Here is a 5,851-nt window from a genome sequence, read left to right on the forward strand (position 1 = left end):
AAGATCTAAATGTAAGCCCAGAAACTATAAAACTCCTAGAGGAAAATATAGGCAAAACACTCTCCAACATAAATCACAGCAGGATCCTCTATGACCCACCTCCCAGAGTAATGGAAATAAAAGCAAAAATTAAAAAATGTGACCTAATTAAACTTAAAAGCTTTTGCACAACAAAGGAAACTATAAGCTAGGTGAAAAGACAGACTTCAGAATGGGAGAAAATAATAGCAAATGAAGCAACTGACAAAGAATTAATCTCAAAAATATACAAGCAACTCCTGCAGCTCAATTCCAGAAAAACAAATGACCCAAACAAAAAAATAGGCCAATGAACTAAACAGACATTTCTCCAAAGAAGACATACAGATAGTTAAAAAACACATGAAATGATGCTCAACATCACTCATTATCAGAAATGCAAATGAAAACCACAATGAGGTACCTTCTCACACCAGTCAGAATGGCTGCTATCCAAAGGTCTACAAGCAATAAATGCTGGAAAGGATGTGGAGAAAAAGGAAACTTCTTACACTGTTGGTGGGAATGCAAACTTGTACAGCCACTATGGAGTTTCCTTAAAAAACTGGAAATATAACTGCCATATGACCCAGCAATCCCACTCCTGGGCATACACACTGAGGAAACCAAAATTGAAAGAGACACGTGTACCCCAGTGTTCGTTGCAGCACTGTTTATGATAGCCAGGACATGGAAGCAACCTAGGTATCCATCGGCAGACGAATGGATAAGAAAGCTGTGGTACATACATATACACGATGAAATATTACTCAGCTATTAAAAAGAATACATTTGAATCAGTTCTAATGAGGTGGATGAAACTGGAGCCTATTATACAGAGTGAAGTAAGTCAGAAAGAAAAACACCAATACAGTATACTAACACGTATATATGGACTTTAGAAAGATGGTAATGATGACACTATATGCAAGACTGCAAAAGAGACACAGATGTAAAGAACAGACTTTTGGACTCTGTGGGAGAATGCGAGGGTGGGATGATTTGAGACAATAGCATTGAAACATGTATATTATAATATGTGAACTGGTTTGCCAGTCCCAGGTTTGATGTATGAGACAGTGTGCTCAGAGCTGATGTCCTGGGATATAGAGGGATGGGATGGGGAGGGTGGTGGGAGGGAGGGTCAGGATGGGGAACACATGTACACCCATGGCTGATTCATGTGAATATATGGCAAAAACCACCACAATATTGTAATTAGTCTCCAATTAAAATAAATTTTTAAAAAACAGCCAATATACCCACTATTTAAAAACTTTTGTTGAAACATTTAGTGTTTCCTGCTTGCAGTTTATTGTGTATTTTATTACTTGTAATTCACATATATATTTAACTTTTATTCTGTTGTTTTCCCTCTTTACATTAGTTGTAAGTGTTTTTTTTTTTTTTTTCATTTTGCTTCCTGGTCTTTGTAACTACCATTGATGCTAACTACTTATTTTCCAGAAGTAGACATATCGCACCTTACTTTACATTTCCTCTATTTGCCATTCAATTTGTATTCATTTCTTTGCTATAATGTGAGTGAATCAAAAAACAGTTTTGTATATGTACTTTTTCTTATATTAGGAGTTATTTTGTCCACCAGTTGGTAAAAAGCAAGTGTTAACGCTGTGTCAAATGCTATGAAACATTTTCTAATGTTGGTGAATTTTGCCAAATTTCCTTCCTTAGGAGTTTCTCTGTCATTTTGTTAAGTATTGTGTAGCCAAGTATTAATGGCTCTCTCTCCACTGCCACTAACATTATGTCCACAGGATTTTCTGCAGACCCCAAATGTGCAAATTCACCCTAAGCCTTTGAGAAATTGGCCATGTGCCATTAAGAGGATGAGAGCAAGCATGAAATTGGTTATAAACAGGTGCATTGCACAATTGATTATCCAAGCCTCTGTCTCTTCTATAATTAATCATAGGCTCTTTACAAGAGTCATGTTGCAAAGAAACTCACCATTTACAGGAAGGCACCTGGTATCAGGACAGAGGGTAAAGATGAGCAGAGGCAGAAAAAACAGAATGTCATTTCAGAGCAAGTCTGTTCCTGTGGGCCTAGGGACTTCACATCATGGAAGTGCCCTAAACTGCTTCCTGTCTGAGAATTTAAATCATCAGACTACATACCTAGTCTTTTAGGGGGCTCTGTAATTGCTGAGGGAACCAGTTTCCTGGGCCAGGTCCATTAGTTGTTGTAAGTAAATTTTGGGAAATGGCCATGCAACCGTCACCAAGGGTTTTCTATAGGATACTTTCATAAAAGTAGAGTTTGGTTATTGGCCCAAGGATTCCACCTAGCCATAGCCATGCATGTTATATGGGAGCCCACAGACTTCTTTCAGGCTAAGAAAGAAGGTGATTTTCTTATGATGCAGAACTGAGTCTAAGACCCAGTTATAGGTGGTCCACCAGAAACAAATGGTGATGTTGAATTGAACAGCTGGCATCTTTTGCAACATGAACTCTCAGGGAGACAAGCTTAAAGCAAATCACCAGCTGGCATAGCATTCTAATTTCTGACAGATGTATTAATCACAAGTTTTTATTTCCACAAGTTTTTAGGCCTGCACCCTCACCTCACTCCTGCATCCATAATTTATGTGCTTAATTCATAGTTTACATTGGTGAAATATACAGGGTGGATTTAGAATTTAGAATTGGAATTTCTCAATCTTTAAAGTCATTACATTCTCATGTGTTTTTCATATGCAGTCCAGAAAAAATCTGTATTTCTACCATTAATGTGTCACTCTTTCCTTTTCCTCAGAGTTTGAAAGATCTATGCCATATTTTTCTTAGCTTTACAGCTTTTTTGAGAAGATTCTTGTAATTCATCCATTAATTCCCATTGTTTATGAAGTGTCTTGTCCATCATTCCTCATGTTTTCAGAATTCACATTAAATCTACACCTTTGTGTATATTTGAATTTCTTCAACAGTCCTTTTCTATAGCTTTTTTCTTTTTCACTTTGAACTTTTTCATATTTATGTTTCATATCTGCCAACACAGAATTCTTTTCAAACTCTAATATTATAGTAGTAATCACTACAGTAATATTTTAAAGACACCTCAACTTATATTTTATTCATTTATTGCCCTTTTTTATCATGTACTTCCTTTGTTCCCTGCATGTTGCTGAGCACTGAGGAGCCAGTGGTGAACAAAAAGTAATTGTCTCCCTGTTTTCATGAAATTCATTGTCTTGTAGAGGTGCCAGATAAGTAGATAAGACTTAAGATTTTTTAAAAATTGTAACTACCATTAATATTCTGAAGAATAGGTAAAGGATGCTGGGAGGGTGTATGAAAGGAGGATATAATCTGGTTTGAAAAGTCAGGGAAGTGAGTTTGAGAAAGTGACACTGAGCTGAGACAGAAGGGATAAATAGGGGTTACTTTTGTGAGTGAGGGAGGGGAGGGAGATAAAAATGTTCCAGACAGAGGGAAGAGTATGTGCAAATCTTATCATGGGAGCAGAGAGTATCCATGACTCTGAACAAAGGCCACTGTGACTGAAATACTTGAGGAGTGGGAGTGTGATAAGAGGTAAAGTTGGTGAAGAAAGCAGTGGCCATATTAATATTTGTCTTCATCCTGGGAGCAGCTACATTAATTTCAGTTATCACTGTCTTAGAGCAGCAAATGTTGATCATTTATAACCATTAGAATCATTATCTCTGTTATCCATTGGGCAATATCCAACAAGTCTGAATTCAAATACCTGTATGGCCTAATGGAGTTACTGGTGCTATTCTTGCTGTTGGCATGTGATCTTTCTTGCCCTTGGTTTTGAAAGTATTATTTTAAAGTACCCAATAATGCTTTTTGAGTCCATGTTTTCCCTACCTAATCGTCTGTCCTAGTGGTGCCTGGCACAGTGCTTCGTGCTTAGCCAGTGATCAGTAGATGCTTGCAGGGTGGTAAGGGAGAAAGAATGAGCTTGAGGTTGCCAGAGGCCTTCTAGAATGCAAAATGCAAATGCAAAGGCCTCTCAAGTAGTCATTGAGAGAGCCATGTGCTAGTATCTCACAAATTTCTTTCTTTAAAAAAGAAAACACTTTTATTTAGAAAAGCTAAAATGATTGTATGCTAATTTGGGCAGTGAGGTTGTTTAAGAAAAGACCTTTTTTTTTTTTCTTTTTGACTACACCTCAAGGCTTGTGGTATTCTAGTTCCCTGACCAGGGGTCAAACTCAGGCCTCAGCAGTGAAAGTGCAGAGTCCTAATGACTGGCCCACCAAGAATTCCCAAGAAAATTCCATTTTTTTATGTCCTCCAAGAGTTGGAGTCCACTGGGTATGCTTTGTTCTTTCTTTAGTCCTGGAGGAAAACAACAACTGATTTTTCAAATAGTAATTTGTTCCTCTCTTTGCCATGTTTAAAATTCTTATGATTCCTCAGACAGTTCCTTCTGGAAAAAGCTTTCCTCTTCTACCCTGGCCAGGCCCAGTGGGTTCACCTTTACATGCTCTGGGACTCTGACAGGAGGTAAGATGCATGAATGTTTCTTCACTGGGAACAAATTTGTGATGCAAGAAAAGAGAAAGAGAGTGGATCTATGAACACTGTTCCAAATTGAAGCATATTTCCCCCTAAATTATTACTTCTTCTTCAGTTGATTTCTGCTTTCTAAAATGATTCCTCTCTTTTCAAACCCACTATGTTGCCATTATCTGGGTTGGGTGTTGACCGATGTAATCAGAGTTGACAGTACACCAACCTGATTTGAACATACCTCCTGTCATAGGAATGTGAAACTGAAACATCAAACAGCATTCTGATAGATCATTCACTCCTGTGTTGGAGATAATTGTTTCCTCAGAGTAGTAGAACGCTTTATAACTTGGCTAAAACCCAAGAAGCTCATTAGGTTCATTTCAGATCTGCAGAGCTTCACAGAACGGTTTCAGTGTACAGGATACTGTCATATGTGACAAGCCGACAGGTACTATTCCAGTCCTCACAAATCCCATGCACAAATGTAATTATCATTCAAAGCAGATCTGGTATTTACTATATTAATCAAACACATGGAAAGCTTTGGGAATGAATGTGAAAGAACTCTGTAGAGAAGGTTAACAGTTGGTGTCTTATGTTTTGACCTAATTTGTTTAAGAAACTACATCTGTTGAGGGCCAAGTCCTGTGCTGGGTGCTGGAAATAGGAAGATGGGAAATTTCTTGCCTTTGAGAAGCTCACAGGCTAGTGATGAAGACATAAATAGATCACTGGTCATGAAATGTGGCAACTGTAGCATTAGAGGTATGTGTGTAATTGTAAAGAAGAACAAAGGAGGAGGAATGGAGCCTAGCGTAGAGCTTAGGTCAATTCTCAATATAGTTATTAGGAACTGGATCCTAAACAATGAATGGATAAGGTACAGGACAGGTCTCAATAAGGACACCGAGAGCAGTGGGAAGTGAGTGTATAAAGACACAGAGGAGTAGAAAGTGTCTTGTTTGAGGAATGACTAGTCATTCTGCGTTCCAGAACTACCCTCTTCCAGCAGGAGGAAATGCTAAACAAGTTGTTTGTAGGAAAGTTGTAAGCAGACCTAAGAAATTTGGATATTATAGAGCATTATGTGTCACTGAAAATTTCAGCCAGGGTCATGATCAAATACACTTTAGAAGAAGCACAAAAGAGAGGGATCTGGAGGCAAGAGACCAAAATGCGAGGCGCATGATGTGACCAAGCAAGAAGAGGTGAGGGCAGGGCTAAAGTTAGAGGGGCACTGTTGCTGCCCACCAGCAGGCAGAAGAGAGAAAGGTGTTCTGCTATTTTTCTCTTTCTGAACTGGCTGCCGTAATATATACATT

The 5,851-nt window shown here is 38.3% G+C and overlaps 1 non-coding gene across 1 annotated transcript; it reads right to left on the reverse strand.

Annotated features, from left to right (window-relative positions):
• Nucleotides 1-4,424: 4,424 nt before the first annotated feature.
• On the reverse strand, nt 4,425-4,550 carry LOC114109486 (small nucleolar RNA SNORD22). Its single transcript, XR_003586168.1, has one exon. It is a non-coding gene; the product is annotated as a small nucleolar RNA SNORD22 (small nucleolar RNA).
• Nucleotides 4,551-5,851: the final 1,301 nt, after the last annotated feature.

Source organism: Ovis aries, chromosome 19 (genome assembly GCF_016772045.2).
Source record: "Ovis aries strain OAR_USU_Benz2616 breed Rambouillet chromosome 19, ARS-UI_Ramb_v3.0, whole genome shotgun sequence".
NCBI lineage: Eukaryota > Metazoa > Chordata > Mammalia > Artiodactyla > Bovidae > Ovis > Ovis aries.